This window comes from Rhineura floridana, chromosome 1, assembly GCF_030035675.1.
Source record: "Rhineura floridana isolate rRhiFlo1 chromosome 1, rRhiFlo1.hap2, whole genome shotgun sequence".
NCBI classification, from domain to species: Eukaryota; Metazoa; Chordata; class Lepidosauria; order Squamata; family Rhineuridae; genus Rhineura; species Rhineura floridana.
The window spans coordinates 235,318,769-235,332,922 of record NC_084480.1 but is presented as its reverse complement, the minus strand read 5'-3'; positions in this window follow the sequence as shown (position 1 = coordinate 235,332,922).

The following is a 14,154-nucleotide window of genomic DNA, read 5'->3' as shown; positions in this document are numbered from 1 at the left end:
ATATTTTAAAAAAATCCATGAAAAATGATATTCATATTTAAAATATTCATATTAATATTGATTCTTTTGTGGAAAATCCCCTGAATCTATATTTATTGCAAAGCGCAAACATTGATCCTTTATGAAGCAGTACCAGAAGGAAGTTCGATGGAGTGAACATCGAACTGGCAGTGAAATGTAGATTCCATCCCTAGTGTGGATTAGGTTATGCAACAAGAGGTAGCTCAAGGGTATTGCAAGACAGCTACATTCAATGACAAAACATTGAAGGTTCCAGGAAGGAACTCAAGATTGCAAGCCATGATGGAGGGGGATCGCTGTTACCTCACACAGGCCATGGTGTAGCTGGGATCCATGACAGACATTGGTGGTGATAGACCAATTGTAGTATATAATGCCTCAAGACCCAGAACAGAATGGGGTCTCCTAAGCAAGGGGCTAGGATTACCATTCGTTCACCTAAGGGGTACTGACACTGCAAAAGGAGTCAGGGAGGTAAACCAGCAATTTAATAATGTTGTGGCCTATCTAAACCATTGTGCCTTCACCCAAGGCCTAGCAGCAAAATGCAGCTCTGCAATGCTAATTTACAACTTGATCCCAACATTGGATACTCTGGCTCTGGTGCTTCTATCTCAGTTGGGTCCTTAATTACATACTTGTCGTACACTGGAATGGCTGGGATTCACTCCTATGGGGAAAAGTAAAGTCCTGCACTTGAGGACACTGGGATGGAGCCAGACTTACATTTGTCATACTTTATGACGGTTGAAATTAATGGCACTAAAGTTAGTCATAACTAACATTTCACATTGATCTCAATAGGACCTAAGTGCAGCACAGTTTGAGTCCAATCCAATGTTTCAATGATGAAACAAATCCTGATTCTGAAGGAGGCTTCCACTGAAAAAGAGTCACAAAGAATCTGTAAAAATGCTTGGGTGTAGAGATGTTCCCCACCAATGCCTATTCAATCACACCTTCTGTTTGTTCCACACATAGTTACATCAGTCGATTGATTCCAGTGATTCTTCAGCATTAGACACCACCCATTATACTGAGTTGTTTTTACTACTTATATAATAAGGTGTGTGTGTGAGTGTTTGTGTGTATACATCATAGCACCACCACATTTACATTAAGCACCCAATGCTACATTGTCGCATCACTAACTGAAACTTCTGTGAGACTTATGATTCCACTAACTGTTGATTATCATTAATAGAATATAAGTATTAAGACCAAAATCAGTATGAGGTTGGGCATTGTGAACTTTAGTTACTTGATAAAATATGCATACTGATACATATTCTTGGTGTCAAGCACCACATTTGTATGTGATTGATATGAATCTGCTCCCTTGCTAGGAAGCAAAGAAATTATTTTATAAATGATGGATGGAGATTGTCAATATTCTAAACAGAAATACAATTTCTAATGTTTTGAGGGGAAAAATTCATTGAATTTCAGTGAACACATTTCTTCATTGATAAATCTGAGATAATTCTTGCAACAGGGAACAGATAAAATTGAGCATAAACATGTCAACACAGAGCATATATATATATGTTGTACATAAAGGGTGCAACCCAGAAAAAATATAACAAAAATTCTATTGTGGAATAAATTGAATCTATGAATGGTACTGTCTGTGTAGATGAATGCTCTATAGCATATTGACTGGGACTTAAATGTACTTATTTCATCCCGAATTGCTTCAAAGAGCTTGAAAGTTGACAATAAATTATGTTCCTAGCAGACATATAGATATTAATGTCTGAGTACATCTAGTAAAGCATTGTATACAATAATAATTTGGTCAATATCACTTTATTACAGTGGCTTTGTGATGAAATTTGCTAAGCTGACCAAAGGCGAAAAATAATTTTTGAGTCTTGTAGTATCTTAGAAATTAGCTTAGTTGGCATTATCATTTTGCTTTGATGAAGTAGTCCATTGCTTGCAAAATGATATGCCACATAAAATGTATCTGAGCCAGTTTTTTAAACTATTACTACACAAGAATCTGTTACTACGTCATCCACATCCATCCACATCAAATGACTGTCATTATATGGCTTTGAAATCTTTCAATATCCCTATTCACAGTCTATATCAGATGTTTAAATATGCACAAGGTCATTCACATTTCACAGCCTCACTGATATATTCATGGCAAACATAAAAGTGTGAAGTCGTTCACATCCAAGCAGATTTATGGCAGCTACAGATTACAGTAGGATGGCTTGGATGTAATACTAAACTATAGCTTAGTGTTATTTGCATGAGCCTCAGGCTCCATGTACTCCCCTTCACCTCTGTTTCTCTGGCACAGCCATGAGGAGATTGGAAACATCTGCTTCCTTTTCAATTAACTACAGTTTATCATGTTGGCTAAGCCAGAACACACTGTGATTAGTTAAACTAGGATTTACCTGAACAAGTCATGATCAAACTGTGATTGTTTTTTATCCTTCCTTGTTTGGATTAACTGTAGTTTAAACCAAGTGTTGGCAACTGGATCCAGAAGCGGGTGTGGCTTGTCTGAAATGGCTTCATGGGCCAAATGGAGAAGCCTGGAAGACCTAATTGGGTCCACAGGCTGGAGGTTCCCCACCACTGTTTTAAATTAACACCATTCCCTGTTCGGACAAAATGACATACTGAGATTAGTTTAAACAGAATTGGATGCTTTTGATATCCTCCTTGTAGCCATACAGGAGGAGAAGAGGGGAGGGGGAAGCAGGCTCATGTTAAACTATGCTTTACATTACATCCAAGCAAATTCCGTGGCTTGTCTTTTAATGCTTAGGACACAGTGCTGCCAAAGTTAAGCACTTTTCATTTCTTTTTTTTTGTTGTTCATTAATTTTATTCAAATTTTCAAACACAAAACAAAACAAAACAAAAAAGAAACAGATTAAACAATAAAATAAAATGTTGACTTCCGATTTGTTGCAGATCAGTTATAGGTCTATGATATATAACAAACCTGTCTCTTAATATATTACAAAATCACTTTCCTCCAGTAGTTATCTTAATTAATCATCAAATCTCATTAACATCACTTTATTCTTTCCGCAAAAAGTCAAAGAGAGGTTTCCACTCCTTGAGAAATATATCCATCGATTTTTCTTCAAATAAACATGTCAATTAATCCATCTCATCAAGTCTGCTAGGTCCAGTAATTTCAATAGCCATTTTTCCATTATCAGTGTTAATTCCATCTTCCAACTTCCATCCTTGCACCCATAATAATCTTGCTGTCATAGTCATAGTCATATAGTAAGAGTCTGATGGGAATTTCCTTCATCACAAATATTTCCTTGCCGTCAATTCTGAATGTGTTGCTGAAATATTGTTGTAAAGTCATATCTCTGTTCCTCTTTTTTATGAAATGCACTAGCACATCTCTTGAGAGTTTTTCCATTGTCACATATCTGGAATTAATTCTATAATTTTTCTCTTTTTCAAGTTCCATCAAATCATTCCAGTCCAGAAATTCCATCGAAGCATTGATAACTTTATCTCTGATATCTTCATCAATTTCTCCAGGGACAACGCCGAATTCCAAACAGTAATCTTTATCTCCAGGATCCACAAACTCCAAATATTTTTCCAGTTCCACACTTGATATATCTGTTCCAATCTCCAGGACTTGCATCCTCCCTTTAATTTTTGCCATAAAGTCCAAATCTTTTTCCAATTCCACATTTGATATATCTGATCCAATCTCCAGAATTTGCTCCTTCCCTTTAATTTATTTTTCATCTTCTATTGCTTGGCCATCTGCTCCTTTTCTCATATAATCCTTTATTTCTTTCAACTCCTGTTTCACTTTACCAAATTCAGTTGCCATCTCTTGTCTACTCTGTCCCAGTTCTTGTTTCGTTATCTTAATCTCATCCATTATCTTCTGAAACATATCCAGAGGGGAAAACCCTTCCAGGGATACATCCGGGGTCTCTGCCACTTCTTTGATTGTCATTCTTAAAGCCGAAGAAAAAACCCTTCAAATTTCCAATATAGCCACAATTCCCAAGCAAAGAGTAATTTGCTTCTTTTTCCAGCAATAAGGGGGTTAATATTCCAGGCCTGTTGACATCATCTGGCCAGCACAGTTCTTATCTCCCGCACGTCCAAGAATGCAAAACAAATTTGGTTCACAACGCCGAACAATTAGTAACATACACAAACAGCAGATTCGTCTAAAGAAAGTAGTCCAAGAAAAAGTAGTCCCAGACATATATCAATCAAATAATCATCTAGATCAGATTTTCCCTTCGGGTAAGTTGCCCCTCATCCGTTTTAATCTTTATAGTTTCCAAATTCAGGCCAGCTTTTTGCCATAAAAATAAGATAAGCTTTTTAAATTTTCTTTCCTCCTCCTTAATTCCTTGTATAAAAGAGAGAAGTGTAACTCACCCAGGTATCTTGATTTCTGATTCTTAAACAAATCTCTTTTACTGTAGTAATTTAAGCCAAATGATAAGATTAGACAGAAGAAAGCTCGCCCGTTGTGGATCGTTTAAAAGAAAAAATGTCTCGCTTTTTTCAGCCCAGCTTGCTGGAAGTCCTAACTCCGTCCTCGGCTGCTAGGTATGCCTTCCTTTCCCAGGGAATTCCTGATCGATTCCAGCCACCGACAGCCTAACGAAGTTTCTGTGGATAATCTTCGGTTCACCCTTACCTGGGAGAACATTTATACCAGTCAAAGTTCCCTTTTGACTGATTTTAAACTGAAAAAAGCTTCCTCTGAGACAGAGCTCATCTCAGAGGCAGCCACAGGCGGAGCAATCCTTCCAGGAAGTCAGCACTTTTCATTTCTGTTGATTAAAACGGAAGAGCTGAGCACATCCTTAACTCTCCCACTGAAATCTTGAGTAATCTGAGTAATTACCTGAGTAATCTTGATAACCATGATGTTACAGAATCACTGTGTTCAAGAATATGCTGAGTCATGTTCAGGTGAGACTCTGAAAGAACACCCTGTTAATTTGCCCCAGGCCTTAAAAAAACTTAGATCCATATCTACTGCAGGCTAACATCTGTGTAGACTTTTGGACTGTAACTTCAGGCTCTCAACCTGCAACCATGTTCTTTCCTTGATTCAGTCTACTTCTGACAATGGCCCCTTGGTCCTTTAGCTTTGCCCCTGTCCTGCTTTGTGGCAAGGCAAGGAGCCTAGCCCACTCAAGTAGTCTCCTACTGCATCAGAGTAGAGGAGCTTCTGGTCTCACTGGGGCTACAATTGAGTCCTCTGAGTATGAGGACAATGGTGCCACGTCCTTGGGTAGGAGGGGTACTGGCCCCACAGTGTCATCTGGTGGGAGTCCTTCTCGCTCCATGTGTCCTTCCCCTTCTAGTTCAGAGTCCTTGACCTCATCCCCTGAAGAAGGGGAACCCAGCTCCAATGCCACGGATTCCACAACCAAAACTGAAGTTGCACATGACAAGAATGCCTTTAGGGAGTCATTCCCATGCATGTCCCCAAGCATGTTGCTTCAGTGATACTTCATGGGTGCTACTGACTCAATGTAGACTGGGGATGGAAGGATCTGTCCATTTTGGTTCTCTCAGTTTCTAATTTTTCCAACCTGAAATTCGGTTCTCCGCAGTTCTGCAGCAATTTCGAATCTGCCATTTCTGGGCAAGGTTGTTGAGCGAGTGGTGGCCAACCAGTTGTCAGCACACTTGGATGAAACGGATTATTTGGATCCATACCAATCGGGTTTCAGGACTGGTCACGGAACTGAAACAGCCTTGGTCGCTCTGGTAGATGATTTGAGGAGGGCATTAGATAGGGGAGAATCCACCTTTCTTGTCCTCCTTGATCTCTCAGCGGCTTTTGATACTGTCGACCACAGTATCCTTCTGCTTTGCCTGGAGGGATTGGGAATTGGAGGCACTGTATTACAGTGGTTCCATTCCTTTCTCTCCGATAGGTACCAACAGGTAGCGTTGGGGGAGGAGGTATCAGACCCTTGGCCTCTCAATTGTGGTGTGCCACAGGGCTCTATCCTCTCTCCCATGCTATTTAACATCTATATGAAGCCGCTGGGGGCAATCATCAGGAGATTTGGGCTGCAGTGTCATCAATATGCGGATGACACTCAGCTCTATCTCTCGTTTAAATCTTCACCAGAGTTGGCTGTGGAGACCTTGTCCAAGTGCCTGGAATCCGTGAGTGGATGGATGGGAAGGAACAAGCTGAAGTTGAACCCTGATAAGACCGAGGTACTACTTGTGGGGGACAAGAGAAGGTTGGGTGACATTGACCTGAAGTTCAACGGGGTGAGTCTACCCCTAAAGGACCAGGTCCGCAGCCTTGGGGTTGTGCTTGATTCCAGGCTGTCCATGGAGGCTCAGATTTCGGCAGTGAGCCGGGCAGCCTGGTACCAACTACACCTCATACGAAGGCTGCAACCCTACCTTCCTGTTCACCAGCTCCCACTAGTGGTACACGCCCTGGTCACCTCTCGTTTGGACTACTGTAATGCGCTCTACGTGGGGATACCCTTGAAAACTGTCCGGAAATTACAACTGATACAAAATGCGGCGGCTCGACTACTTACGAATAGTCGCCACCGAGATCACATCACACCAGTGTTGTTCGACCTACACTGGCTACCAGTTGTTTTCCGAGCCCAATTCAAGGTGTTGGTATTGACCTTTAAATCCCTACACGGTTCCGGCCCAGTTTATCTCATGGAGCGCCTTCAACGCCACCAATTATGCCGCCCAACAAGATCGGCCACACAGGGCCTTCTCTGAATCCCGCCAACAAAAACAGCCAGATTGGCGGGTACAAGAGAGAGGGCATTCTCAGTGGCGGCCCCCACTCTTTGGAACTCCCTCCCACAAGATCTCCGGCACGCCTCTTCTTTAAATGTGTTTCGGAAAGCCTTAAAGACCTGGCTCTTTCAGCAGGCTTTCGGGGTATCTGGGGAGGGTTAATTGTTATAACTGAAATGCCTCCTGCCCAGTTTTAATATTGTTGCTGCAGATGTGTTGTTTTTATATTGTATTACTGTATTTTATCAATTGTATTTTAACAATTTTGTAAGTCGCCTAGAGTGGCCATTGGCCAGATAGGCGACGAAGAAATTAAATTTACTATTATTTTATTATTATTAATTTGCAGATTCCCCCCCCCAAAAATCCTCCTGCAAATTCTCCAGCATTTTAGTGATAATATCTCTTACTAAACACATTTTTGTAAGCAGTTTTGACTAATGTACACACTTTTGCAAGCAATTTCTCCCAATGTAATGCATTTTGTATATTATTTTCACATATATATTCATTCTTATGCACATTTTCCTCTAATATAGGCATTTGTGCAAACATTGCTTGGCTGGAGAACTGCATCACAAAATTCAAGTCAGTGCACATTTTGAAGGGTGTCTGTGTTTCAGTTCTTATGTTGTTTCAGAAAGTGCAGATTTGATAGATTCAGCTTTATATACGAAAGAAATTGAATTTTTCACCCATCCTTAATGTAGACTAAATCAATTACTGCAGACATATCAACTGTGGCAATGGTGGCTGGTGTCCCCATGTTAGTGGGGCAGTGGCATCTGCTCCAAGGTTTACTCCAAACTTTAAAAGAACAGCACCTTGGACCACTCCTTGAAATTGCAGACTTAAATACGGAGTGGATTCCATAGGCCCACTGACATGGAGCTACCAGCTGCCACTGAACTGGTGGTAGTCCACTGAACTGGTGATCCTTACAGTGGATAACAAACAGAACAAATGGAGGATAGACAATTGCCCAGGTGTACTTCATGGCTAGTTTAACCTTGTAAATTGCAGGCTGGTTTGCTGGATGTTTTAATGTAAATGGATCAAGAAAGATTAAACACCCCTCTGCAGTCTAAAATAACTTCACAGCTTTCTATCCTTAAATGAAGAAGTGGGGAACTTGTGGCTCCCCAGTTATTGCTAGACTGCAACTCCCATTATCCCTGACCATTGGCCATGCTGACTAGGATTACAAGAGTTGAAGTCCAACAAAATCTGGAGGACCATTGGTTCTTGACCTCTGCTTTAATGCAAATGAAAGATTTTCTGAGATAAAGCACACTGTAATTTTAAATATTAGATCATGTTAAATAACATCTGGTTAACACTATAGTCATGGAATTCCAGATGGAATTTCTGGAGCTGGTAAATATTACATGCAACATGAAAAAGCTTCAACTTGGATGTATGACAATGTTGTATCTAGAGCTTCATTGCTGTGGAAGTTCTGAAAGATTTTTTTACCTAGTTTAAATAAAATCAATTCCATGATCAATTTCCTAGGAGCTTTACTTTGTAATTTTTGATACGCATAGTTATTGTCAAATTTAAATTTATAGGAGAGTAGGCTATATCTTTTGCAAAAAGAAAAAGTGCTTACACTCTGCAAACCCACTGTTGCAAAACCATACTTTTAAATAGCCACACTATTTGTACTTAATGTTTTCTCTACTGCTCTTGAGCTCAGAAAAACTACATGAAGCATTCAAATACATTATAAAAATCATTAAAGATCAAGCATTTCCAATTACAGAGTCATATTTGCTAGACAATAGGTTGATACAAGAAAGGCATGGCTGGGCAGTTTCATATTTGGAATGAGTGTTTGCAGACAAGAAAAGAGAAGGTTGAAGCTCTGAATATATTACACATTAATACTATGAGATATATGCTTTTAACAGCATTACTTGGCTTTAGTTAATTAGTTAATAATAGCATAATCCAGCCAAACTTAAAAACTTAAGTTCCAGATATCAGTGGGAGAATTAAACATGAGCTTGGAGCTCCATTGACTTAAAACAGTGTAAGTCTGCCTTAGTTCTGCCTTGGGTGATTAGTTGGTCAGCTATTCTTTCTTGGTCTCTGTCAAGGGTTCATAATATATTACAATACTGTCTTCATGCTGCAAGTCACATTAGAGATGGGTTAATTTTGTTGTGTATTTTTGAGTAAGTTAACAACTGAGAGGGGAATCATAGTCAGAAACTAATGTAATTTAGTTATAATAATGGTACTATTGTGTCTATGTGCCACACAGAAGTTTTATTATTTATTATATAATGAAGAGGTTGTAAGTGTTTGGGTTGTTGTGACCTGTCCTCTCCATGCTGGTTGTCAGTTATCTTTATGATGATGTTGCTAGTGACTTAGGGTGCAATCCAACTGCTATTTACGCCGGGCTGAGGGAAATTGGATATGGTGGACCCCCCAGCTGAGTGAGTAGGGACCTGGCTCAGCTGGGCTCCACCAGTTTCTGCCAGCAGAAGCTCCTAATCCTGGCTCAGCTGTGGCAGAGCCAGGATCTGCTGGCTCAGCTGTGGCAGAGCCAGGATCTGCTGGCTCAGCTGTGGCAGAGCCAGGATCTGCTGGCTCAGCCAGGGGTCTGCCAGGGAAACCCAGCCTGGTGGGAGCCAGTGGAAGCCAGTGTAAGGGCTGAAAAAGGGATGTTCTGGGGGCGCATCAGAGGAGGGGCTGGGAGGAACTTAGGGCACATCCTAAGATCCCAGTTCAGGCCAAAGGAAAGCTGAGAAAAAGGTGGGTCTAAGAAAATAATTACAACGGCAGTCTATGGCAAGCACTTACTCCCCAATAGGGGTATTTCTGAGAGATGGCTTTTACTTTCGGGTCCCCACATGCAGCTTCTGGCTGAGCTGGTGTTCAGCCAGCCCAGAGGCTCCTGAATGGCAGTTGGATACTATGGACTTTCCTGCTGCCTCCTCCTCTGTCGGCACCCCTTCTGCTGGCTTCCCATGAGTTGGATTGTTCTGCCCGCTCTTAGAGGTCTCTAAGGCCAGATCAGCATGTTACCCACTAAACTTATTTCTTTCACTCAAGTAAACCAGGGATCACCAACCTTTTTGGGCTCATGGACACATTTGCAAACCAGATAAACTGTTGTGGGCACCACCCATGTGCTTCTACTGTGTATACTTGCTTGCAACCATGCACATGCATGTACACTCATTCACTGCCTTCTCACTGCGTTTAGGCTTGGGGAAAACAAGTATTTTGCTTTATTCAACCATAATTTGGAATGGTGGTAGTTAGATTATCTTAAAGCAAGTGTATATTCTAGTTCAAACAGGTTTCAAATATCTGCTAAATCTTTTGTATTTACTTCTCCCTGAACATTTCTCCAATGCATTAATCATTCAAAGTTCATTTGATTTCTAAAGTTGCCATTTCCTGTTTCAGTTCAATCTATAGTGTTTCAAGATTATGTGTGACATCCAGTTGTGTCTATCTGTGAGTGGCTCCCCCAGATCTATTCTGGAGGGTTGGTGGACCTCTGGAGAAGATTGGGCAGCTGCAAGGGGAAGGTGAGGAATGAAAAGTCCCATAACATGAGTGGAAATAGTCTCATACAACTTTGGATATCATCCATTGTTTAAGAACTTTGGTGTGTGCTATCAAAACAAAACAAAACAAAAAAAGTTGGGAAATGTTTGAAATGAAAAACTACATCTCTCATAACATATTTTTTAAAAAATGCAAATGAGCTCTAACCTACTCATGTATTTTACTATAATTACACATTTTGATGACCTTCTTTGAGCTAAAAGGTATATTATTTTAATGATGTATATGCATATTTTGGAAGCATCTGTTACTAAGTGGTTTCTAGAAAACTAATGTTTTTTAGCAAATAGAAGAAGCAAACAAATGATATGTTGTGTAAATGTTATGGAGTGTTTTAAGCAAAATTACTGTTGTACCAAGATACCACACAACCAGAAGCTGAATGAGCTACAGTGTTTCTATGAGTGGCATATTAAAAAATGACAATAAACTCCCAAATGTGGTCCAAGCTTCCATTATTTGATTGCACAATATATCATAACATAACGATCTTAGAACTATTGTTTATTTGGTCACAAAACGCATTAATTCCCTGCCTCCAACATATTTAGAAGGTGGTATTAAAATTATATTGCCCCCACATCTAAATGATGACTCAGGACATAGACATGGATTTATGTTATATTTATTTAAAATATAACAAAATTTTTGAGAACCTGCAGTCCAAATCTGCTGAATTAACTGAATTAAACCAGATTCCAACTGTCCAGGCAGGTGAACTTTAACTCTGGGGGAACATCCCCCACAACCCCATGGCATGTTAGCAGCCATAGCCTGTGGCTCCCCAGCCAAGGTGAAGAGGAATTACCCCCCTCCTTGGTAAGCAAGCCTAAGGTGTGCACCCCACCCGCGCGCCTGGGCTCACCTTACTGGCATTCACTCAAAATGCACAAGGAAGGCCACCAAGGACACTCCCCAGTTCCTGTCCCAGGCATGAAGACCCTCGAGATCCCTGGAGGGTGCCGCTGCCCCCAAAATGTTTCAGTACACCTAAATTAAGTCCCAGCCTGTATACCTGCTCGGATTCCATGTCAACATGCTAGCAACACCACCACTCTGACAGTCAAACAAATTAAGCCCTGATGTAAGGAAAGGGAAAACAAGAGGGATGCAAAACACGAATCCCCCCCCCATTCCCATTCAGCCCAGATGGCGACTGGATAAGCCCATACTGAAAGGGAGAGAAGGTGGATGCAGCTAAAAGAGTGAATAGGAGGAATTGGGCACAGAGCCAGTTTTTAAACACAGCTCCCCCCCCAATCCTGATTGGCCAACAATGGCCACGGGATCTGTTTCCCTTCCCCTGGATCATACCACCTCTCATCTTCCTGAAATGAGGGGTGGCAGTGGATGCAAATCCACCCCCGCATATAGCGGGAACGGTGATATCAGTTGAATTAAATGGATTGAATACAGCCGTTTGTATTTATCAGCGGCCACCTTTTAAATACTATTGTATAAGAAGACTATTTCAGACATCAGTTTCAATGAGTCAAGTCACCTATGCTGTCTGCGTTTTGCCTACACATCCTAGTTTGGAACTCATACATTTCCAGAGTCATATGGGCAAAGTACCTGTGAATACCGGCATACACTTATGCAGACATGCACAATTGCAGGGGTCCCCATGGAAAAACCTTTGAAGACTGCCACAAACATACATATTTCTGCAATTATGTGTATGCAACTCAACTTTAATACACGTACATCCGTGTTTTATATATATCAGAGTTGCAGTATTTGAAGGTAAAACTATCAATATCCCAAAGAGATTTCATTTTGCATTTCATTTTGACAGATTATTTTCTTCTGGTCCACTACCCTAGGCACTAGGCCTCAGTTTAAATACTTGGAGAGGGTGGCTCCATCTTTCTGCTTTGTCCCAGTAGCAAAGGCTGCCCATTGGGACTGGTGGGGCACAGGCAAGGCAGCTAACATCAGATGGACTGGCTGTTTCTATATCAGGTGGCTGTTCGGGTGAAGTCCTTGGGATCCTAAAACTTTATTGTAATTGCTAATAACACATGCTTATATTGTCATTCACCCAAGACAGATCCTGTATTTTGTTACCTGTCCCTTGTGCAGGTATACACAGAAGGAAGTCCTGCTGTGATCAAGGGAGCTTAGTCCTAAGTGCATAGCATCATAGACATCACCAGCTTATTTTTTACATTATTTATTTACTGCATTTATGTCCCACCTTCTCTTCAAGGAGGTCAAGGTGGCATACATGGATCTCCTTCCCACAACATGGATTTAATCCCTACAACAACCCTGTGAGGTAGGTTAGGTTGAGAGGCTGTGACTGGCCAAAAGTCACCCAGTGAGCTTCGTGGCTGAGTGGGGTTCCAAACCCTGGTCTCCCAGGTCCCAGTTAAACACTCTAACCACTATACCACACTGGCTACTGTACTGATAAACTCACAGGAGAACAGCTAGTAAAAGAAAGTTGGCAATCTTGTTGCCACCTTGTAGTCTAGAAAGATACCTCAGGTTGTAGACTGTTATAAGTAGGATTACCACCTTCTCTCTTAACAGCTTTCTTGTGCCTTTAAGAGCAGTAGGAGAGGCAGACGTTTTTTCAGTCCCACAGTTTGAGGGAAGCTTTGCCTGTTCGCTGTTTTTCATGCAGCTCTTAAAACCACAGAAAGCTTGTGAGATAAACAGGCAACTTGCCTGTATGCAGGTCACAACACTTCCTGAAGCAGCAGCAAACAGGAGACGCATCTGGTTATTACATTTTTTATCCTGCCTTTCCTATAAGAAGATTACAGCAGTGTATACAGTTAGTCTGTGAGAGTGACTAGCTCAAGATCTGTGTCCTTCCAGACTAAGCCTGCAATTCTAAACCCAGTTACCTGTGAGTAAGCCCCAAAGAATTCAATAGGGCTTACTTCTGTGTAGACATGTTTAGGATTGTGCTGTAACTTTCAACTCTGGCATCTGTCATTCCTTACATACAACTTTTATTGGAAAGAAGACAGAGAGGAAAGGATATCCAAAGGTTAAGTCCCCATTCCTTCTTGCATTTCTACTGCATGTTATTGTTGCTGGTGCAAGCAGAAGCTGCAAGCAGAGTCCCGTGATGCAAGGAAACCAAGGCTGTGAGCACACTAGTCCCCCACAGGAAAGCGCTTCCATTGGCCACACCTGGAGACAAAATGGGTTGATCGGCCGATCAGTAGTGAAATCTCTTTAAAGCTGAATTAAAAAAACACTTAAGTGGCTCCCACAGTAAAGAGAGGTTGGGTTTGCCCCTGGTTTCAGAAAAGTGAGGTGGAGAGAGTTGATTTTTCTCTTATCTTTTCACTGTCCAATTTTCACATCCATACATAGAGATTGGAAATACCATGGTCTGAATGATCCTGACTTTAGAAGGGCGGGATAGAAATCAAATAATAAATAAATATAAATAAATAAATAACAGAAAGTTCCTATTTGTTTGTTATTCTTTATGCCTGGAGTTAACTAATCACTTTCTGCACTGATGTACAAAGGGGTCAATTTCAGCAAAAAAAAAAAAAACCCACCAAAAAGCACCTCCACTCAGTCAAGTTTAGACAGCTCCTGTCTTTAGTTCTTCTGAGTGTCCACTAACCTGGACAGATAGGCGACCAACAAATAAAATTTATTATTATTATTATTATGAATCCCCAGGCAAAACCAAAAAACCTTCTACTGCTGTCTCTCCTGTTGTTGGACACCATGTTTCTCTCCCTCCCCACTCAAGTGAGTGAGACGCAGGTGCTGAAGTTAATGTGCTAGTAT